Source organism: Canis aureus, chromosome 26, assembly GCF_053574225.1.
Source record: "Canis aureus isolate CA01 chromosome 26, VMU_Caureus_v.1.0, whole genome shotgun sequence".
Classification (NCBI taxonomy): domain Eukaryota; kingdom Metazoa; phylum Chordata; class Mammalia; order Carnivora; family Canidae; genus Canis; species Canis aureus.
The window spans coordinates 19,510,695-19,535,600 of record NC_135636.1 but is presented as its reverse complement, the minus strand read 5'-3'; the positions used below and the strand labels follow the sequence as shown (position 1 = coordinate 19,535,600).

At 37.4% G+C, this 24,906-nt stretch overlaps 1 long non-coding RNA gene across 1 annotated transcript in view; it reads right to left on the bottom strand.

Moving 5' to 3' along the window:
- Nucleotides 1-1,019: 1,019 nt before the first annotated feature.
- The window catches only part of LOC144297970 (uncharacterized), a 64,512-nt gene continuing 40,625 nt past the window's right edge, over nucleotides 1,020-24,906 (bottom strand). The window contains exons 3-5 of the long non-coding RNA XR_013364921.1: nucleotides 23,190-23,284; nucleotides 9,102-10,998; nucleotides 1,020-1,171 (exon numbers count right to left, since the gene is read on the bottom strand). This is a non-coding gene — a long non-coding RNA (uncharacterized LOC144297970). The remainder of the gene's footprint in view (nucleotides 1,172-9,101; nucleotides 10,999-23,189; nucleotides 23,285-24,906) is intronic.

Sequence of the window (24,906 nt, the reverse complement as noted above, 5' to 3'; positions counted from 1 at the left end):
AGGACTCAGGGATCATGACCTGAGCCGAAGGCAGATGCCCAACCTCTAAGCCATCCAGGTATTCCAACCCTTTTAATATATATATATTTTTTAAATTTCCTTCTTTTTTCTTTTTTTTTCCAACAAGTTTTTGTTTTGAGATGTCTCTCTTTGTCCCAAATATTTTCTTTAGAGCTATTTTTGGCTTCAAGAATACAATCAAGATCTTAGATTGCATTCAGTTGTCAGGTTTCATTAGTCTCCTTTATTCTAATTTAGTTTCTGATTACTGTTGTTGTTGTTGATTTTGGTGTGGTTTGGGTTTTGGCTTTTTGTCCCATGCCTGTTTATAGCTATCGACTGTTGCATAGCAAACTACCCTATGACTTGGTGACAATGCTTTTAAGCAACCACCATTTTACTATGATCACAGCTATTATTATATATCACAGATCCAGTAGGTCAGAAAAAAATAGACAGGACACAGTGTTTGTGTTTGCTCTATGATGCCTAATGCCTCAGCGCTTAAATGGCTGGCATCATCTGAAGACTTCTTTACTCTTGTATCTGTTGCCTAAGCTGGGATGACTCTGAGGGCAGACTCAGCTGTGATTATCAACTGGAACACCTATACATGGCCACCTCATGTGGCTTAGGTTTCCTCACAATATGGCACCTCAAGCTCCATGACCAGGGGTTCTGGTACTACATGGTAGAAGCTGCCAGGCCTTTATTGGCCTTGCCTCAGAAGTCACACAGTGTCACTTTTGCTCTCCCATATAGATCAAAGCAGTCACAGAAGAGGGGATGCAGACCATCCACCTTTTCATGGGAATAAGGTCAAGGAATTTACACCATGTTTTAAAACCACCAGAAGAGCATTGATCTCTTTGGAGAGTCCAGGCCAGTTAAGTAACATTTCTCACCATCATGTCATATTGTGGCTTTTATGAATTATCCTGTTAGCTTTATAATTTTTTTTTCCTAACTCTGGTTTAAAGGAGATTTCTGTTAGTTAAAACTAGAAGATCTCTGCATAGTAAAGAAATATTTCAGAAATTTTAATTATATTGAGTTATGTTATGTTGGTTACAAGCAGGCAGGTCTTCAAAAAAAGTGTCCCTTATGTTGCAGAAAAAGGCTATGATGTTCATTTCCTCTTACATCACCAAGTCGAAGCAACATGTAACACCTGTAATTCAGAAAGAACATTGGGTTAAAGCACCTCATAGCAGGCATCTCAGCGTATTTCAGGAAGAAAAACAAGAGTATGTGCTGCTCTTCTAACAAAAGTTAGAAGGAAATATCATTTTCACCAAAAACAATTTGTTTTAAAGATTTTATTTATTTATTCATGAGACACACACAGAGAGAGAGAGAGAGAGAGAGGCAGAGAGGCAGAGACACAGGCAGAGGAGCAGCAGACTCCATGCAGGGAGCCCCGTGTGGGACTCCATCCTGAGTCTCCAGGATCAGGCTCTGGGCTAAAGGCGGTGCTAAACCTCTGAGCCACCCGGGCTGCCTGTACCAAAAACAATTTTTAAAATAAAGTTTATTGATATATGGTTTATATACAGTAAAATTCACCCTTTTTTGGTATGTTATACTATGAGTTTTCACAAACTAGAGCGTGTAGGTATAGAAAAGTAACCTCCACCACAATTAAGATAGAGAACAACTCCATTACTTTAAGTTAATTCTCTATGTCTTTAGAGTCAAAGCTCTTCACCCATGACTAGGCTTGGCAACTACTGATCTCATTTTTTCCGCTCTAGTTTGAAATTTCTCAGATCATATACATAGAATCAGACAATTTGCAATGCATTTGAGATTCATCCATGTTGCTTCATTTATTAGTAGCTCATTTTTTTATTTCTGAGTAGTATCCCACTATAAGAATATACTACAATTTCTTTAATCCGTTCACCCAATGAGGGAAATTTGGGTTGATTTCAACATACAACATTTTTAAAATAGCAAAAAAGGTTAACAGTGTATCTTCCCATAGAATCTTTATTTTAACTAACTTCATATTTTCAGATCATCTTGAGTTTCTTACTAGCAAAAGTTAGAAATCATCAATCTGATGGGAATCCTACAATTTGGGGGGAGGAGAGCAGTAGTCTCTTTGTAATCAATCATTTTCCCACTGTATTCTTTCTGATTTGATGCAATTACTCCTGTTTCTCAACCAGTATGTTTATGGAGAGAGTTCAAGTGGATTATGTTCCAATGGGGAACAGCTGGCTTCATAGCAATGGGATGACGAAAGGATTATCCAAGTGTATAACTTGGGAAAGTTGGGCCAGGAGCTGGGTTAGAGGATAGAACACCCTATTTGGATGACTTTTAGGGCTTAGCTCCTCAATGATGCTGTCCATTTAGGCAATCGTGGGCTTCCTGCAGAATGGAGAGTGAACAGGCCAGGGCAATGAGAGGCTCTGTGGAGAATGAACTTGGATATTTCTGCTTTTTTCCATTATCTAGTTCCTTCTCAGCAATAACTCAGAGCAAGTCACTTCACATGCTGTGCAAGATTTCAATAGGTTAGAAACTAATTTTAAATCCATTAAAAACGAGCCCATATCAGCATTGTCTCCATGACCCCTTGCCTTTAAAACAACTGAGAACAATGCTGCCTCACTGATTTTCTCATGCTATTGTTTCATTTGCATAAAACAGGTGTGCTGCCAAACGTTTCACTGCCAACTCAACAGAATGCACCCGTACAGTTCTCTAATTTCACTGTCAGTGCAGTAATCTTTTCTCCTTTGTTAAGAGGCTCTCAAAATCACTGTAAGTAATGCCAATGCATACTGAATTTAAGTCAAATAATGCATTTGCCTTTCCCGCTAACTTTGAATCCTAAAAAAAAAAAAGCAAGATCAGAAAGGAGATGGGTCCTGGTGTGAGTCACTCATTTCTAAATTTCTCTGGTTTTGTGACAGCCAGTATTTCTAAAAAAGAAGAAAAATAGTACGAAAAGCAAAGTTCTCCATCATGCTTGAAGCCTCAACTTACATGTTTTTGTTATTTATTTCCGGTCCCTTTCATTTTATAATAGTCCTTTCCTTTGAGGAGTTTCCATCGAAAAAAGAAAACGAGTATCATCTTAGATTTACTTGCCAGCCATCTGTCTTCCTTTTCCCCTCCCAGCTACTTCCTAGTGGTGCTACTCTCTTAGTAACTAGTATCCTGGTTGTACACAACTAGACACCTGCAGAGTTATGTACAGATATTTCAACCAGGATCATAAAATACACCCTTATTTGTCTACATGGTTCATTTGTGCACAGTGACTGAAATTGAAAACAGATTGCATGGGGCACATAGGTGGCTCAGTGGTTGAGTGTCTGCCTTTGGCCCAGGGCATGATCCTGGGATCCTGGGATCGAGTCCCGCATCGGGTTCCCTGCATGGAGCCTGCTTCTCCCTCTGTCTCTGTCTCTGTCTCTGTCTCTCTGTGTCTCTCATGAATAAATAAATAAAATCTTTTTTTAAGAAAGAAAACAGATTACATTATTTTCATCACCTGTTAAGCTGGTAGGTATAAATAAAGGCATACATTAATGTATATAAATAATTATGCAAACAAATATCTATGCTTATGAAGTGTATATCTAATAAATACATATGTATATACAGGTATATACATACATGTGTATATAACTTTTAAAATGAAAGAAGGCTCATGGAACTGCCATGATTGAAGCCCAGTGGCATTGAAGCTCCTGGCGATACCTGCCCCAGCTCCTGTGCTGCTTTGAATACATCCCCTACCCTTCTTCCCTTGCCTTTCCCTTCCAACCCCACAGGCCTCTTAGTCTCTTAAACACACAAAAGGATTCTTGCATCTTGATCTTTGTCTTGGATGTTCCCCTGGCCCCAGAACATTCTTCACCTGATGGGAGCAAGCCTGAGAAGCTCTTATCTTGCACATCACAGACACAGAATGACCATTGTTGCCTGTTTGACATTGCTACCCAGTGCTTCCAATTCTCTTACGTTCTTTGCTTCTCCTTTGTCTCTAAGTGGCATACAGTCTCTCTTTCTGCAGCAGAGGGTGGGTGCCTCTCCTTCCCTGGGTCCCTCTCCAGCAGGTGGCTCCCACTCTAAGCACACAAGTCTGTCTGCCTGCAGACTTCCTCTGGCCACAGGGGCACACTCAGCCTGCACGAGTGAGCAGGCCAAAGCGCCAGTGAGTTCACATTCCAGGAACAGCCCTCCAATGATGACTGATCGTTGATGAACCCTCTGGTGAGATTCTGAGATGTACTTTGTAAATGTCCCTGCAATTCAGAGTGACGCTGAACCCCAATTGCCTATAGCACTACCAGCTCTTTTTTTTTTTTTTTTTTTTACTACCAGCTCTTTAACACACTTGTATTATCTTCCCTCTCTTCCCTACTTCCTTTCCTCTCTCCACTTCCCATCATCTCCCAATAAACTGTTTGTGCCCATATACTTGTTTCGGGGTCTGTTTCTAAAAGAATCCAACCTAAGACTCTCTCTCAACTAGAATGTAAGCTCCACTAAAAGCAGAAAACATCTGACCTATTCATCATTATGCACCCTTTCCCCTAGTGCTGGGCACATGTTAAGCACATGATAGATATTTGTTGAATGGGTAATGTATGCATGTATATGTGGTAGGATATAATTTGGATATCTTAAGAGGTCCTGCCTCTGAACCTAAGACCTGCCCATCTTGCAGTATAGGAAAGCTCTTTATTGCTTTGGGGTCCAAGTATCAAAGTGATAACACAAAAGCATAGGGAGGAAGTGAAATGAGGATGTGGGATTTTTGGGGTTTTAAAGTGATGTGTAAAACTACATCTCAAAGTTGAGGATTTAATTTTTGAAAGGATTTTTTGAGAGAGAAGAGACCATCCAGAACTTCACATTATGAGAGAAGTCCTGCATTAAATCACAGGGAGTGAGGACGGTGGGTCAGGGGATCCTAAGACTCTCTCACTTGGCAGTATTTTCAATGTAGCAGATAAGGGGACAATCAGATGTCCTGGAGGTTGTGGATGGCTTTGATAAAGCCAATCAAAAATAGCTGTCATACATCTTTGTATATATTTTAAACAATTTTTTAAGCATTGCAGTTATTACCATGAACTAAAGAGAACAAAACCCCTGCCCTGATAGAACTTATGTATGAGTGGACAGAGGCAGTTTAATGAGCAAATTTCTTAAATGGCACAGATAAGATTATTAATGGTGAAAATAAAGATAAGGGGGTAGAGAGAAATGCTGCCATTTTATAGGTGGAGGTGATGGTGGGCCTTTCTGATGAGATGACATTTGAGCAGAGGCAGGAAGGAAATGAGGAAGCAAGCTCTGTGGATATCTCTGGAGGGAGACCATTTGAAGCAGATGAAATAGTTTAGGGGAGAAGCTACAGGGAAGAGTGTGCTTGGCAAGTTTGAGCAGCTGTAGGGAGACTGAGGCTGAGCAGGGTGAGGGAGGGACCAAAAACTTGGCAAGGACCCTCTGGTAAGCAGTATGAATGCTCCACATTTCCAAATCATCTTTTTTTTTTTTAATGATTTTATTTATTTATTCATGAGAGACACACAGAGAGGCAGAGACATAGGTAGAGGGAGAAGCAGGCTCCCCGCAAGGAGCCCAATGCAGGACTTGATCCCAGAATGCCGGGATCTCAACCTGAGCCAAAGGCAGACATTCAGTCACTGAACCCCCAAATCACCTTTATGTGACTTCAAGTCAATTACTCTGACAATTGTTTATTAACTGAGGAGCTGCTCTGTGATGAAGTTGCTTCCTGGTCACAGGATGGCTGCTGTCCTCCAGCTTCAGGCCACAATGTTAGGCAAAACAGCAAACATTTACTTTTATATGGAAATTTTCTATTGAAGAACAACATGCACATTGAAAAGTAAAAAATCCTAAGTGTGCAACTTGATGAATTTTCACAAATTGAACACTTCCATGTAACCAACATCCAGATCAGAAAATCAAACGTTACTCAGCTTCCCTGGTGGACCCATTGTTCTAACTTCTTCTTTTTTTTTTTTTTTTAAGATTTTTAATTTATTCATTCATGAAAGAGAGAGAGAGAGAGGCAGAGACACAGGCAGAGGGAGAAGCAGGCTCCAAGCTGGGAGCCTGATGTGGGACTTGATCCTGGGACTCCAGGATCACGCCCTGGGCCAAAAGCAGGCGCTAAACCGCTGAGCCACCCAGTTGCTCTAACTTCTATCACCATATAGTGTTTGCCTTTTTTTGAACTTTACATAAAAAAATCAAATAGTAGGTATTCTTCAGCACCTGACATCTATTGCTCAACATCAAGGTTGTAAGATACAACTGGGTTGCATGTAGTTGTATTTTCCTTATTCTCCTTGCTGTGTGTGAATTATTTTAGGTGAATATACTATAATTTATTTATCCATTCTGATATTGATGGACTTTAGTATTTTTCAGTTTGAGCTACAAATAGTGCTGTTATGAATATCTTTGTCACTGTCTTCTGGTGCATAATTTTTGAGAGCATTTAACTAGGAGTCAACTGCTGGTTTAAGAATATGTATCTTTTTAGCTTTAGTAGATTCTGCCAAATAGCTTTCCAGCGTGACTGATCAATTTTTTTCTCCCTTCAGCAGTGTATTAGAATTTCAGTTGGTCTATTTAAGGAAACTGATATTGTCTGTCTTTTTCTTTGTGGCCATTCTAAGAAGTATTGGATAGTAGTTTTAACTTACATCCCCTTGATAATTAATGAAGTTTAGCACTTTATATTTTTGCTGGGAATTAAATGTTTATATTTTAAAAGCAGCTCATGGACATAAAGTATACTGCTTTCAAAAGTAGTTATGGGAATTATAAATGAAGGTAAAAATAGTACCTACATCGCAGGGTGGGAAATAATTGCACGAAAGGATTTATGTATAAACATTCAATAGGATGCCTGACAGAGAGTAAAAGCACAATTAATATTCTGTACTATTATCATTATTATTTTATGTGATAAATAAAGGCAGCCTAAAAATGTGATGATCTTTGCTACTAAATATTCCATTTGAAGACAAAATCCAGTGCCACTGCTGAGTGAAAATGAAGAAAAGATGAATCACTTTCACAGAGCGAATATGAAAAAAAGGGCCCTGGGACAGAAATAAACTAATCAAAGTAACTTCAGAGGCTGCACTATTTTTGCTTCAATGATAAATACAGTCAAACATCAAAGGGAGGGTCAAAACAATGACATTAAAAGGCTTCATCTTTAACAGCTTGTATGTACTTTAGGTTTGATCTTTGACACATTTCATTGAGTTAAATATTTTCATCTTTGGCCTGTAAATTAAAGTTCTTTGAAGATCTACAAAATGCATTTGCTTATATTTGGCACAAATCATCCAAGGCTTATTTTCACAATTGTCACCATTTAGTATCTGTTGAATCATTGAGGGGAGTCTGGACTGAATTAGGGGCCAACCTAATGCATAGGTAGAACAAACAGAAAGCAATGTGGTGGAATATGAATATCGAACTAGCATCTGATCTTAATCTTAAAGTATGAGTAGCATTTTTGGAGTCAAAGGCAAGAAGGACATGTCAAACCATTAAAATAATAGCAACAAAAGAACTGACAAAATATTACATGAAATGTTCAGAGGATCACAAGGTCTGGAGACCCAGGTATGCAATTGGTCAGCAAAGAAGTGTTTGCTGCATAGATGATGATGGATCTTGACAATCATGTTCCAAATGATTTGGTTCTGCAAACTTTAAGGACTTGTGAGATGACTCTGAGTTGAGAAATGACAAGCCTGTATTCTGGGAACATAATTTAGGAAGTTTGAGAAGAACGAATGAAGTGACATAAGGTTTGGGAGTAACCAAACGCCAATGGCTTTTGCAGAGAAGTGTTCATATATGAAGAGACACTTAACAGAGGTGATGACAGAGAAAAGGTGAAAGAGGAGATTCATCTGAAATATATCTTTGAAACAAGCGCTATTACCCAATGACCTGAAGAGGATTAAAGAGAATGGTCTAAGTTGACATTGAGAAATCTGGGTTTGTACTTTCTAACTCTCTGAAGTCTTCATGGGACTGGATAGAGGCCAAATTTGGAAAGAAGATAGTTGAGTTTAGCTTGGGAGTTTTGATGCTGATAATTTTATTCCTTTGTATGTGTTAATATAATGGTATTAATGGTATTAATATAATATGTTAATGGTATTAAAACTCATGGAAAATTAAAGATAGAAGCATTTGTGGGGAAAAGGAAACTAAAGGAGGCAGAAGAAAAGAAAAAAAATAACATCAATAGAGTAAATTTATGAAACAATTTTGGACAATGAAGTGATAAATTTAAATTCTATATAGATGACATGATTTATGACAGAAGTCTAAAACATAACAGATTTTTCTACAAGTACATAGATTCTCCTGCTTGATATATCCTGTCCAACCTAATGTGAATGGGGAGTCATCACACCATAATGGGAGTAAGTAAGAGAAATCACAGTAATTAGCACCCATGTTTTTAATATTCTTAAAATTAGAGAAGAAATCTTCCAGATGAGTTGTCTATTTAAATTATTTTTCTACCAATATTTTGTGTTGATATAATTCATTTATTCTAAATATTTTCTAAAAATTTCTTATGATATTTCAAACATAAACACTGGGATATTAATGGTGAATGAAATTAACCCAAAATCTCAGCCTTCTAGAAACCTTTAATGATTGCCAGTAGGTAATTCCCCCTCCCCCAAAAAATTCACAGCAACTTCCATATTAATTTACTTTCTTCCTCTCCTCATCAAAAGCAACAAGAATCAAACATACTCATGATTGTAATGTACAACCTACATTAGACTTGGCAGTTGCATCGGGCCTAGTGACATCTATCTAATAGAAATAAGTGGATATTGTGATTTCAGTGCAACTATGCTTATTATAAAATGCTAAATAAACATTTAATGTGCCTCCTGTAATTCAGTAAGTGAAGCCAGTATTTTATGAATAGATATTAATCCATGTTCATAACCGTTCTAATTTTTCATATCATGAGAGCTTTTGACATTACACAGTTCATTTTCCCAGAAAGGACAGTGAGTCCTTAAAATAATTATTTAACTAACCTCTGAGTGAACTAGCTCTGCTGTCACTATGAAAATTTGGATGTACTCATTGTATTAATAGGCTTTGGCTCATTTCTGCTTTACTTCCATCTTCTAAGAATGGATCCTGTTCTCAGTGGTCTACATTGTGAAAAGATAAAAGGCATCTTTTAAATAAGCCCTACTGTTGCTTTTAACTATTATTCTCCTTAGAATTTGATTCTGGAATCCCACATAGTTAAGTCATAAAACAGAAGGCATTGGGGCACTTCATCATTGTGAGAAACTGTCTTATATAATGTTGGCCACACTGTTAAAACTGGTTGATATTTTATCTTAGTCCCTGAAAAGTTCCCAGGATTTGAAAGGAAATACGTGTTTTTCCTCAATTGTCAGTAAACATTAAAATGTTTGCTACTGACATGTTAGTAAATACTTATTTTAAAATCATATTGGACGTATTTTATCCTACTTGAACTATGGCCTCTGTGTATTATAAATCTTGCTTTGAAAATTCATTCTTATTGTTATTTTTTGCTGCTTCGAAGAACACAGTTCAAGACATAGATGTACAAGTTGCCTAAAATACTAAAATTTCACTGGAATAAAGCAAAACACTTCAAAATAGCCATCTGGAAGAAATTCAGAATTTAGGAAGATATTCTCACCTTGAATGAACATCATTTTTATTCAATAAGGTTTATTCCATTGTATTTATAGATTTTATAGATGCCTCAAAATATGTTTCTTCTAAGGAAATACGAAAAATATTTATATATCTAAATATCTATAGGAATTCCTGAGAAAGTTTTTTTTTTAAATAAAACTATGTAAAGTGTGTGTGTGGGGGGGGGGAAGAATGAATAGATTTTCTTTTTTTCCGACACTGAGTAGCTTCTCTTTAAGTTTCCAGTAGGGGAAATCACAAAATAAAATTATAAATAAGGTAGCTTGCTAAAATTATTATGCATGAAAAACTTCCTCTGTAGTGTGTTCCAAGATGAAAGGAATTTATATCCACATTTCAGTGTTAGTCATACATTCACTACATAATCTGTTCCATTTCATTATGTATTTGACAATCTTCAGATTAGGTCTTGAATCTTTTTATACACTATTCCTCCAATATTTTATTTGGAGTATTGGCTTACTTTTTCAAAATACAGGTTTAGGTTTGTATGCACTTTTATTTTTAACATTATACCATATATATCTTTAGAGGCTTACCATGTCTGTATGTGATAGTTGCATGAAAAAGGTTGCATGGTCTTTTTTTTTTTTTTTTTTTTGGTTGCATGGTCTTGATTAAAGGAATGGCACGCAGAAGTTCTCTCTTACGCTACTGAAGTTCAAAGTTTATTTCTCACTTTACTGGAGTTCTGAATTTATTTCTCACTTTACTGAAGACTGCAAGATATAAACAAATCTTTTTAAAACTAAACCATGAGGAGCGCCGTGAAGATGAGCAGCACTGTGATATTTCTCTGAGCAAAAGTCAATAGACTTTTCTAGTCAATACGACTAGAACTTCCACGGTCTTTAAAAACAAGTTGATTGCATGTGTTGTTTAAAGTATCTGAAAAATAATGAGGCATGTACTCTTTGCCATTGCCTTTGGATTTTGGATTTTAGGATTTTAAAACCATCCTAGTCATGTAAACAGTCACGTTGGTTGACTGAAGCTCCTGGGAAGGTGTTCCATAGTTTATGGCTTCTGCTATTTCAAGGCTGCAAGACGTAGGTCAGTAACAATCCAGTTGCTTGTTTCCACAAGGAGAAAATCATACGCTTGGCTGGGCGTGGGACGTGGGTGGGTGGGGAAGTCTTTTTTCACTTTTCTTCTGAAAGCTCTAATGTCACATTTTTAACTGCATCACAATAGAAACTTTCAGGCTTGCTTTTTACCAGAGTGTGGAATCTGAAGCAAGAAAGCCATAAAATGATATCATAACTAAAGAAAATGAAAGACATTCTTCTATTGGAATGTAAAATTTTAGAAGAAATAAATTTAGAAGAGGAAACCAACATTTTTGGTTTGTAGCTGGCTGCATAAACAGGTAAAATTCAGTCAGTGGTTGAAATGCATTATTTTGGAAGATTTATTTATTTGTTTGTTTCTTTATCTTGAGATTCTTTTATTTATTTGAGAAAGAGAGAGAGCTCGAGCGGAGGGGAGAGGCAGAGGGAGAGAAAGAAGCAGGCTCCCTGCTCAGCAGCATGGGGCAGGGGCTGCTCAGCACGGAGCCAGACACGGAGCTCCATCCCAGGGGCCCTGGATCACGACCTGAGCTGAAGGCAGATGCTTAACTGACTGAGCCACCCAAGCACCCCTAGAAGCTTTAAATAAATGATGTGCAGCTCAAAAATATGTTTATGCATTCTTAATTTTTTTATTGGAGTTCAATTTGCCAACATATAGCATAACACCCAGTGCTCATCCCATCAAGTGCCCCCCTCAGTGCATTCTTAATTTTTGAAAACGCTTTTATTTTTCATAGAAAAATTTAGAGTGCTACTATTTATTATTCATTTTATATTGGCTTCCTTATTTACTAAGGACACTGATTCTTTTTTAAAAAATTAAGGACAAGTAAATCTGTAATCATTATATGTTAAACTTAGGGAATCAACTATTTCCTTGATTTTTAGTAAGATAAGCAAAATGTTTTTGGATGTTCACTAAGTGTTACATACTGGGATGTAAAAGTATATTTCAAAATGTGAAAAAATGGGGACCCCTGGGCAGCAGAGTCAGCTAAGTATCTCCCTTCAGTTCACGTCATGATACAGGGTCCTGGGGTCGAGCCCCACATCTGGGCTCCCTGCTCAACAGAGAGCCTGCTTCTCCCTCTCCCTTCGCCTCTCTCCCTCCCTCTGCTCATGTGCTCTCACTCTGCTCTCTCTCTCTCCTTCAAATAAACAAATATAATCTTTTTAAAAATGTGAAAACATGGGTGCATACATACAGAGAAAATATTACAAAGTGGAACCAGGACATGTTTATTGCAAATAACTGGTGCAGACAGAAAGTACTAGGTGACTTTGAAGGAGAGATTTCTTGAGGTCAGGCAGTCAAGGAAGGTTTTATGGAAAGTTAGAAAAACAACGTAACTGAAAAGATACGTTGTGATAATTCTTTGTGATAGAGGTACATGTAAGAGTTTTGGCTTGACTAATCAGAGAAGTTTGCAGGATTAAATTTTTAGTGAACCACATTACTTCTCATTTGTACTTATTCCAAGACATCATAAAACACAATTGTTTGGATGATAGAGTGGATATTATTAGTACTCTCTCTTTATCCCTTAGGTCCTCCCACTTCTGAGACTACTAGTCTACTTTCGACTGCAAGTTATATGCTTCACTGTGCTGGAAAGCTTTCTCTGAAGTTGCCAATATCTTTTCTACTCACTGCCAAGCACATGGTGGCTGGCAATGACAGGGGATTACCCTTTGGGATAAGCCCTTAGCCGATGACTAAGGAAACGAGTGTATATAAAGATAACTCTCAGTTGTGTGTTCCACATGATCTCCCTCAGAGTCCCCCAGCAAGAGTGAGCTCCAAAAAACACAGTGGTAACTTACCTTCTTGCTAGCACATCCTTAATTGGTTTCTTTCTCTTCCTTGTCTCACTTCCCCACTCGCCTATGGGTACTTTCTGAGTCACCTGCCAAATAAGCTTCTTACTCTCAAATCTTTGAGAGTCTGCTGATGCAGGAACCCAATTGAAAATAGCTGGGATACATTTAATTGATTTAGCATTAGCCAATGGAGTCACATTTGAGTAGCATTGAAAATAACGTGTGTACACATAAGTGGTAGGAATGACTAGAGAGCAGCCTACTAAAATGCAAAAGCCTTGCTGAGTCACAGTTTTATCAACGTTCTCTCAGCTTAGGGCTCTGCTTTACTTCATGAATATAGCAGAATGTTTTACTTTATGGTCAGTGATACTCCATTTTAGCTCACTCTTGTAAAATCCAAGCCCATTAAGAGTGATATTTTTTTTAAGATTTTATTTATTTATTTGACAGAGAGAGAGAGAGAGGGAGAGCACAAGCATGGGGAGCAGCAGGCAGAGGCAGAGGGAGAAGCAGACTCCCCACTGAGCAGGGAGCCCAATTCACAGCTCAATCCCAGGACCGTGAGAGCATAACCTGAGGTGAAGGCAAGACACTTAACTGACTGAGCCACCCAGGCACACCTACAAGTGATTTTTAAATGTAGAAAGACATATACTGAAAAAACACGATTTCCTTTGTATTGCTTTTGTTGTCCAGGCATTATCAAGCTGAGGGTAGGATGTGATGGCTGAAGATCTACTCGATAACTGGTGATGAGGGGCACCTGGTGGCTCAGTCGGTTAAGTATCCAGCTGTTCATTTCAGCTCAGGTCATCATCTGAGGGTCGTGGGATCAAGTTCAACATGGAGTCTGCTTATCCATCTCCTTCTGTTCCTCCCCACACCCTATTTCTCAAATAAATAAAATCTTTAAAAAAATTTTAAAAATTGCTGATGAGAGAGAGCTCTTAGTGTGAGTGAAAGGCCATTTTCCATATATTTGACTCCTTTTGTAGTTTCTCTTTCAGCCAGTGAACTTCTAGGGAAGCATGAATTTGATTTTACAGGAATTTTCTCAGATTCCAATTAGTAACACTATGTTATACACACACACACACACACACACACACATATACATATATATATAACTTCTGTGAAATGATAGTAATTCCCTCATCTCATGTTAAAATTAGGAGAAAGGAAACAGAATCAAAGATAGAAGTTATTGCAGGGGCAGATATGAAAAGGCATAGTTGGTGGTCATAATTAAGTATAATCTATGAATTCAAGATTATGTAACTGATAGAAAACAGACTTTTAGCCCAAGAATTAAGCTCATCCAATTATATTCCTAAATTACATTTACTTACTGAATAAAGCTCCCATTCATTTCAAGTCACTTTACAACCAGCACTTTGCAGAACCCTTTATACAAGCAACATGTAATATGTAAAGTAATATGTAAAGTAATATGTAATGAACAGACCTACTAAGTGCTAGAAAACAGACTGCTCACTAAAATGACTAAGATGATAAGAAAGTAGGACTGCGGATGCTTGGACGACTCAGTAGGTTAATGTCTGTCTGCCTTTGACTCAGATCATGATCCCAGGGTCCTGGGATTGAGTTCCAGGTTGGGCTCCCCGCACATCAGGGAGTCTGCTTCTCCCTCTGCCCCTCCCCAATGCTCATAACCTCTTTTTCTCACTCTGTCTTTCAAATAAATAAATGAAATCTTTAAAAGAAAGAAAATATGACTCCTGTCATCAAAGGAGGGAGTAAAAAGATGATCCATAAAAAGCGCAATGACTTCCTTCCTATCCCTGGAACATCAAATGTATTGCTATCAAAAATTAGATTAGTGTCTTCTTTAGCTGTAAAATGTAATGCCAACCCCAAATCAAATTGTGAGAACAATTTGCAAATATTAGTGATTCATATATAGCATAACCTAATAAAACAAAATTACCTTGTGAAGTAAGCAGTGTCTGTGAGAGGTCCAATTTTTAAAGTTGTTATCAGAAGTGTCATTTTAGAGAAAATTGAAGAAGTTAATAAAGTTGCCCCAAATATCAAAGTGGATCTAGAAGCTGCCTTTTTCCATTAGGGCTATAGCTAAGGAGAAACAGGACCCAGGACAAATGTGACATAAGATTTGGTAATTTGAAAAAGTGATTGGGAACATGAACTGCTGTACTCATAGGCTGCTGCAAGTCTTTTTTTTTTTTTTTTTTTTAAGATTTTATTTATTTAGTCATGAAAGACACAGAGAGAGAGGCAGAAACATAGGCAACGGGAGAAGCAGGCTCCATGCAGGGAGCCCAATGTGGGACTTGATCCTGGGACTGTGGGATCACATCCCGGGCCAAAGGCAGGCACTCAACCGCTCAGCCACCCAGGCATCCCTGCTGCAAGTCTTTTGAACAGAGGAGAAACTAGTCTTAATTCCATTAGATTATTCATAATTTATATGCCATTCTCAAATTTATGAAGAGAATAAAAATTTGTTTTTTTTTTTTTTTTGAGAATAAAAATTTGAAACAGACGTTGTTATTAGTTTTTGAAATTTTAAGAAGCATTTTTACTTCATTCATCATATATTTGTCCTATGGGCAATCTCATATGCTTAGTGGGAAGCACAAACAAGTGAGGAAAATCTCATTCCAGAAATGTTCTGCTCAGTTCTTTTTCAACCTGTCATTACTTAAGGTCAATTCTTGAAAGGAAAATGTCATCTGATCTTATGGGAGTTTTTACACTAATGAGTTGACTGTGACAATATTTAATGAGTCATCAAAAGGGACAGTAGCTCATACTTTTATTTAGTTCTCTTCTTTTTCTTCTTCCTTTGTTTACGTGGCTGTATCTTTGAAAGATAAGTAAGGGAAGAAACACAAGCCATGAAGGCATTGAAAATCTTTTAGTGATATTATTCAGTCCCTATAAAGAGCAATAGACTGTAGTCATGTGCCACATCTACTGATTAAGCTATAACAAAAATTTAATAAATTCAGGTAACGGTCTCTAGTAGTAGCTAGATGGTCACCAAAGAGTGAAAAATATTAAGGTCTTTAAAATAGAAATGATTTCATAGGCCTTCTCTCTTGTGCTTTCTTTTCCCCTAGTGACAGGAAAACCAGTCACAAAGGTCCTTATAGGGCAGCCCCTGTGGCTCAGCAGTTTAGCACCACCTTCCGCCCAGGGTGTGATCCTGGAGTTCCCGGATCAAGTCCCACATCAGGCTCCCTGCATGGAGCCTGCTTCTCCCTCTGCCTGTGTCTCTGCCTCTCTCTCTCTTTGTCTCTCATGAATAAATAAAATCTTTAAAACAAAAGAAAACAAAAAAGGTCCTTATATTTCTGTCCTGATCAAGAATATTTCTCAGATTAAGCCATGGTATCAACAAATGACAGAGGGCTAAAAAACTGAGCACTGATACTGAATCCTATTAGTTAATGATACTCGACATATTACATGGTGTCTTAAATTGTCTTCTCCAGAAGCAACCCTAAGACCAGTGTACATATGCAAATGATTTATTAAGTAGGCATTCCCAGGGGAAGCTAGTAAGAAGGTGGTAGAAACAGAATAAAGAAAGGGAGAAAGCTAAGCAATGGTATGATTTCAGGTGAAGTTTTGTCCTTGATCTGATCCCATTAGGAGCTCTGGAGTGAGTCACAAATTAGAGTTTTTTCCCTGCTTAAGACAAAGGGAGTGGTTCTTATTATACTCCTGGGCCTGTCAGTCATTGCTACAGATTGCCTCTAGGGAAACATGAAAACCCAGTTACTTCTGACTCTCCAAGAACCCAGTGAAATAGTCTAGCAGTAGTCCTTTGAGGAAAATTATAGGTATGAGTTGTTGGAGCAAAACACATAAATCAGAGGCATGGGCGCCCAGAACCACTATAGGCAATCTGAGGGTTTACAGATGTTCGAACAACAACACTCCTATTACATATACTAGTGTGTAATTCTAGCATACTGGACCTGATAAAACTTGCCTCTATGTCCATTCATTATTTGAGGTTAGTTGTGCTACATTGACCAGCTGTCTTGATTAAATAAGAAACCCTATTTGACTTAACTGGATTTGGACTATGCTCCCTGATCAAGATAAAATGGCATAAAATGAACTTTCTGCAAAAGTATACTGCTATTAATACTGAACATCAGGGGTCCCTGGGTGGCACAGCAGTTTGGCGCCTGCCTTTGGCCCAGGGTGCGATCCTGGAGACCCGGGATTGAATCCCATGTCGGGCTGCCAGTGCATGGAGCCTGCTTCTCCCTCTGCCTGTGTCTCTGCCTCTCTCTCTCTCTCTCTCTGTGTGACTATCATAAAATATATACTGAACATCAGGATTTTATGCCTAGGCTAAAACAAAGCAAATTGACAATTTTGCACTCATTGATGGGGTGTCCCCCATGGCACCAAAAATAGGACTTCATAAAGGTCAAAGGAACCCTTTTATATCTTTTCTAAAGTATTCTGTTCCCACTAACTCAGCAATTCCCTATATTCTCAACAGGACACTGTTTAGGAAAAAGAAAGTTTTGGAGTCAAACTGGATTGGGAAACAGAATTAAGTACATGTTTTTACCCCAGGACTTTTTCACACTGTTAATGTATGTTGTAAATCCCTAAGATGGGTAAAGCTAAATACAAAATTATTGTACTAAAGTGATTCTGTAACCTGTATTGTGTGGGGCATCTTTAAAGCCTAATATCCAAGGGCACATTTTGGTAAATTCTGTTATGAATGCTCAAAATAGAAAATGTACAGACCCATTTGGCTTTTGATTATAGATGCAAATATTTTAAACAAAGTGTATTCAAATTGAATCAGTGTATTAAAAAATGATATGTCATGACCAAGATGAATGCAAGCTATGACAATATATAAATATATTTAATCAGATTAAGAGAAAAATATATAGTAATTTTGATAGTTGTAGAATAAGCACTCACAAAATATATACCCACTCATGATTTAAAAAAAAAACATTCATAGGGATGCCTGGGTGGCTTAGTCAGTTAAGCACCTGCCTTCAGGTTATAGGTCATGATCTCAGGGTCTTGGGATCAAGCGCCACATTCAGCTCCCTGCTCAGCAAGAAGCCTGCTTCTCCCTCTCCCTCTGCCATTCTCCCTGCTTGTGCTCTCTGGCTCTCTCTCTGTCAAATAAATTAAATTAAATATCTATTTTAAAAAACTCATTAAAGAAGGAGTGGAAGGAAAATTTAAGTTTTGTCAATTAAAAATAAATCTAAAAAAATTAAAAAATAAAAAATAAAAATAAACCTAGACCAAACATCATCCTAAATGGAGGAACATATGAATACCCTCTATAAAATTAATTATAAACATCTCTACTATCATTACTTTCACCTGAATCGTAATAGCCAGTGCAGTAAGAAAAAATAAAATTATTTTTGATGAAGAATTTCTCAATAATCATGACATGATTTTCTCATTCATGTTTGCTTTCTGTATTCTTAGAAAGCACTTTCATTATATTTTATATTAAAATAAAAAAATGTGTTAAAGCTTAAAAACAACTATAGGTTAAGATCTTTTAGATATTGGGTAAGGCAGAGGAAACCACTGGAAATTAAGAACATAGGATTCAGGATAATGCTTATCCACAGTGATGAGATGTAAGAGTGCGGTGGGAAGGGATCATATTTAGAGAGGTTATTATCAAAATTTTAGCTTTTGTTTTGGCTAGTTAGCTGATGAATACATGACACAGTTTTTAAATAAGTTAAATAAATAATATAGCCACAAAAGTAGGCTACTCTTTAGAGTGTCACAACTCAGTTCTGTACAAATAAGGTCCTAATACAAAAAATAAATAATTTTTGTTTTTAGTATATTTATGCTTTATAATTCAGAATATATGAGCAGAAGAAACATTGTAACATAATAGCTATGTGCATGGACCTCATAATCTGAGAGACATGGGTTTATATTCTTATTTTACTGCTTAAATCTAATGGACCCTGTGCAAATAGTTTTAAAGTCTCAATTCCCTCTTCTGTTAAAAGAGTAACAACACTTTGAATTGGTTTGAGATTTTTAGGTAAAGGACATGAGATCATTGATGCCAGTGATTCACAAATATTTCACAAACATTTTCCAAATATAAAAAAAAGAATGAATAGATATTTCTGGGTAGACACAAAAATCAATCTCCAACAAGCATAAACTTTCTTTGAACACTGGTCTATTGTCTCAAAAATTTTATGCTAATCTTTTCAAATTTTAGGTTCTGTTTATAAAATGTTTCAAATCACTTATCATTAGTGAGAATGGGGAAAAATAAAACTGGACAGAAGACCCATAGAGAATTCAATTTGTCAGAGTGTGTGTAGGTGTGTGTGTGTGTGTGTGTGCATGTGTGCACGCAAGCGAGTGTGTATATTGCAGCAAGATGATCCCAGGCTTGTCTCTGGGCATGAGGAACCAAAAGCTGAGATAAGGAATCAAAAGCTGAGATGAGGAAATGTGACTTATCAAGAATGAGTGCACCTTCTGGAAAGATGGACCAGTCTTTAGCATATCTAAGGTCAGGCTTGTCCACTTGGGCCTTGATGTTTGATGGGAATCTCATAAACTCTCAGAGGGCTGAAAAGGGAGAGTGGTATTAGTTTTCCTTGTCTCTCTCTAACAAATAGGGGAAAAGGTCTTGGAATTTTTTTTTTTTTTTAAGATTTATTTATTTATTTTAGAGAGAGAGAGAGAGCAGGGAGAGGGGCAGAAGGAGAGCAGAGCCTGACACAGGGCTCAATCTCATGACCCTGAGATCACAATCTGAGCCAAAATCAAGAGCCCAGCATTAACCGACTGAGCCACCCAGGCACCCCTGTTTTGGAGTTTCTAAGAGGCAGATTCATGCAGCTAATCACTTTTGCAGTGAGAAGACCTTTGGAGAAAAGGACTGGCTGTTATGGAGGCCTTAGCTAAGAGATCCTGAGCATAGAAAGAGATAGGCCTTTGCAGGGCCAAGAGAATCCCAACACAGCATGGCCGAACAGAATCAACAAGGAAAAAGAGATCTCACAAATGGGTGCATTTTTTCATCAAGGTGAAACAGTAGGAAGAGCCAAATTAGAGTTTAAGACATTAAGATTTTTGTCTATGAAGTAGTAGAAGTCTGAGATTCACAGGTCTGGAATGCTCAGATATAGGAGGCAACATAAAGCCACAAAAATTTGATACGCTCTCCATTAGAGAAGGCCTAAACAAATTCTAATTTAATTTTAGCAATAAATTAAAGTGATACTCATTGCATTCACATTTTCATGGAACAATTCTTATCTGTTTCTGCCAAGTTAATAGGAGAGATTATGTTAAATCAGTATTTTCATACCAGAAAATTGGGTCAAACTGAAGAGATTTAATACCTTAAACAGGAAATGTCTCTTTCCCATTTTTGTAACCCAATATTGTAAGAGCCCAGACTTACCCAAATAGAGGATTGGAACCAATTATAAGTATATTTATTAAAGATATGATTCAAAGTGGTAACAAAAACTACTAGGTACCTAGTAAAATCTTTGAAAAAAACTGTGAAAAAAAAAAACTGTGTAAGCTGTTTTTGGAGAAAATTTGTTTTAAGAAATGATTAAAGAACCAAAAGAAAGGCCTGATTAAATGGTGAGATATATCATATTCTGGATGAAAGAACTCAATATAAAAGATGTCTGTTCTCTCCTTTCTAGCCAAGGAAGAGAATGCAGTCAATTCCAATAAAATAGTAAACAAAATTTATCAAAGAATTTGACAAACTCATTCTAAAACTTGTATAGAAGAGGAAAAGTATAGGAATAACCAAGACCTTATTTTTTCCAAGACCATTTTTAAAACAAAGAAAGATAACATGCCTGTTTATTATCAAGATTCATAATAAAGCTGTAATAATTAAAAGAATGTTTTTAAAAAATAATATAGTAATGATGCCTAAATAAATAGATCAATAGGATAAAACAAAAGAAAATAAAATCATGCATGAAGCATTGATATAAGGAAATAAAAAGGATGTGAAATTTGTGAGGGAAGGATGATATTTGGTTTTCTATATGGAAAAAAGCAATCCATAATTCACATTATAAGAAGACACAACAAAACCAGGTAAAGACTAGCTTTAAAAAAAAAAAAAAGGTAAAACTATAAGATAAGAATATAGCCTTTACTACCTGAAAATTTGGAATGATTTTTAATAAAGAGATAAAAATATAAAACCATAAACAGATGTTGTTATCAATAGTAATGATTGACACATTGAATTGCACCATAATTAAAAGCTTAAAACAACAACCACTTGTTATTTCCCATGGGTGTACGGTTCACCTTAGTGGTTCTGCTGATCTTGCTCAGTTTCATTCCTGTGTCTGCTGTCAATTTCTGGGTTGACTGGGGACCGCATGATCTATCATAGCTTCAGTGGGACAATTCAGATCCAGGCCACATACCTCATGCTTCCGTGGGCTCATCCAAATACATTCATGTGGTAGTGGCAGGGGCCCAGGAAATAAAGTGAAAATACCCAAGAGCTTTTTCAAAGCTCTGCTGGGGTCAAAAATACCACCTGAACAAAGCCAGAATCAGTGTAAGAAAGCACTCCCAAGGTGTGTGCCTGCCAGGAAGTGTGGAAAATTTGGGACATTAACAGAACTCATCTACCATACATGCTTATATACTGTCACAATTTTTCTTGTAGCTCTTTTGATAAGATTTACTAACATGGTCAATTTTTAAAACTATCATATGGTTATTAAATTGGTAACTCAATATTTTTTTAAAGATAACATTTATTTATTCATGAGAAACACAGAGAGGCAGAGACATAGGCAGAGGAAGAAGCAGACTCCCTGTGGGGAGCCAGATGTGGGACTCGATCCCAGGACTCCAGGATCACAACCTGAGCCAAAGGCAGATGCTCAACCATTGAGCCCTGGTAACTTGATATTACTTATGGAACAACTACATTCTTCAATCAGTCTTCCGACTGTTGTATTTTATTCCCCAGTTGTCAATAAAATACACGTTCTGAAGGGGAGTTTATTCCTCTTTTCAGCTCTATGAGAGACCAGAAATCTCTGCTCATAACTATAGAACAGAGAGCAATCCAGTACATTTGGCCTCACAGTGTTGGAGGGGTGCTGCTGGCTACCAATAGAAGCTGCTGTCTCCTAATTGTGATATAACCATGGGTGGTAGGGTGATAGCTTGACTGGTACTAGATTTTGCTCAAGGTAGAACTGAGTTCAGGAGGGAGTTGGTGTTCTCTTAGGTTCTTACCCAAACACTTTTTCCCAGTACCATTAGCCCCAGAGTGATGGAGGGACAGATGTGCTACTGGCTGCTCTTTGGTGGACACTGAGATTGCCATGGAACAGAGTTTCTAGGGTCCACCATGGCTTCAGCTGATCGTCTCTGCAGAAAGATGTTCCATAGGCAAGTGAGATGCTATCCACACTAGTGAAAGGATCCTTGCTGGTTGGGGAGAAACTTGCCAACGAGAGATTGCTGTTCTGCTGCTACCATTAAAACCATAGCTGAAAACATTCTTGGCTTGGCAAGATCAGTTGAGAAGAGACAAATTCTGGCTATTAGAATTCTCAGTGACTAGTCCTTTCTGTTTATGCACAGTGGCTTCTCCAGTTTGAGGAAGACTCAATTCTATTCTTTAAAATAACTCAGCCCAGAATCATAGATTTCCCACCCCCCCCCACCCCAATCCCCTGCTACACTCTAATATTGGAGCTGAACTTTGAATCCATGTCTCTGCAGACTTATAACTTCCAACTTTTCTGTAGTCCTTCTTTGCTACTAGGTCTTAGGGGTTGTCACTGTGGTTCAGATTTGTGAATGAATCTCTCTAATTTTGAACCTCACTTAGTAGGAAATGTTTGGATTCCTTCCTCCCAGGAGATCCAGTGCTCCCTATACAAATTTGTTCATCTTCTCCATCTGTGATTAGCTCTGAGAAACCAAGTGATTCCCTTCTTACAGCACCTTCGAGTATTAAAAATTTGTCTAAATGACCAATATTTAAAACACACTTTTATTTTTTTTTAAGATTTATTTATTTATTTATGATAGACATAGAGAGAGAGAGGCAGAGACACAGGAGGAGGGAGAAGTAGGCTCCACGGGAGCCTGACGTGGGACTCGATCCCGGGACTCCAGGATTGCGCCCTGGGCCAAAGGCAGGTGCTAAACCGCTGAGCCACCCAGGGATCCCCTAAAACACACTTTTAAAAAACCATTGTTATCACCCCGGGCTTTGGATTGGCAGAGAAAAGCAAATGGCAGGTTCAGTGAAGATTAGATAACCTGCAGAGCACTGAAAGGTTTGATTTAGGTTGCAAAATTAGCCCCATTGTAGATATGGTCCCATGTTTCCACCCATAAATTTGAAGTTTATCCTACATTCACTAAAAAAAACAGACACAACACATAATAATACATTTACATGAATGTATATGAATAATGCATATTCAACATTAATGGATAACCAGTTCTTTGCTCAGTACCCACCTCATGCCAGGCACAGTGCCAAGTACTGGGGACAGGAAGACAAACATGACAAGACTGTTGTTCTTGACCTCCTGTACAATTTTAGGCAGGAAAGGCTGTAGAATAAAAAAAAGTGAATTCCACCATGAGTATATTGTTTCTAATTTTACACAAATATAAACACACATTGTTCATTATCAGAGCTCAGAGTAAGAACATGGGTAATTTGTGTGCAATTCACAAAGCTAACAGTCTGTAGACCTGCAGGGATTTTTTAAAATAAAAGTTTCGGAGTGGAATTTATCAGAAGCAGGCCTATTGCATACTTGGAAGAGATAACCAAGGTTAGTCAGTTCCTGGCTTTTTCTTTTGATATAACTCAGATGACTGTGATTTTGCCAAAGCTATAAATAGCCGAGAGGCCTTGAAACACATTTTCTTTATCGTGTAGTGTAAGTTTTATGTCTTCTACTTTGGTAAACTTTATAAATACCAACTAGAAGCAGCCATTTTGGAGAAAGGGCATGTACTCAAGCTTAGAAAAGATGCCTGCCTCTTTAGTCCTCGCTGATTGGGCCTTTTCTAAGTTATATTTCTGGAAATTCTCCAGATGCATAATTATTAATTAATGGAGTGTCCTTTCAATTGATGTCTACATTCAAAACTAAAATGATTATTATATAATCTCTTCCCCTTTTATCCCCTTAATGATTTTACTTTGAGCCAAACTTGGCAACTATAGAAACAATTAGGCATTAGCACATCCTTTCACTTTCAAGAATTTTGAATATAGGGCGATACCAATTTCTATATTTCAGACTCAGACCTAAAGTGAAAAAGACAGAGGCAGAGTAAGAGAGAACTTAAAAGAGAAGGAGAGAGAAGGAAGGAATTTCCTAGATAGATTCCAAAGGTAGAAAGAGATTTAATTTTTGGTAATATTATTAGAAATCACTTTTCTTCCCACTCACTAAAGTGGCCATTGATATATGGAAAGAATCCATTATCATTATTTTAAAGAATTGAGGGATCCCTGGGTGGTGCAGCGGTTTGGCGCCTGCCTTTGGCACAGAGCACGATCCTGGAGACCAGGGATCAAATCCCACGTCGGGCTCCCGGTGCATGGAGCCTGCTTCTCCCTCTACCTGTGTCTCTGCCTCTCTCTCTCTCTCTCTCTCTCTCTGTGACTATCATAAATAAATAAAAAAACTTAAAAAAGAAAAAAAGAATTGAAGCACAGCAGTATATTTAAAAGCACATACCTAACATATTTAGAAAATATGAAACATTACAAAAGAATGCAAGTCATAAAGCAATATTTAAGGAATTGATTTCAAACATCTAAGGACTTGAGAACTAGTATCAACCAGTTCCCAACAATTGATAATACACTTGACAAAAAATGATTAAAACAAACAAACAAACAAACAAACAAACAAGACCGAGGTTACCCAACCATGGGCAACTATCCGTGGTTAGGTTAGGAGGAGCAGTAACTTTTCAGATGCTTAAATAGTAGATCTGGCCTACATTTTTAGAGGGGTTCAATATTTCATGCAAAAGCCTTTAAAAATGCATATGATAATTTCCAGAATGAAAATAAAGCTTATCACTGATTGTTTTTATTTTTATTCTGGCAAACGATAAGAATACTGGGAACTAAGTCATTACCCAGGATAAATTTTTGTCATTGAAAGACATTCTTTTATTATACAAAGATGTAAAAATAGATCTTCAA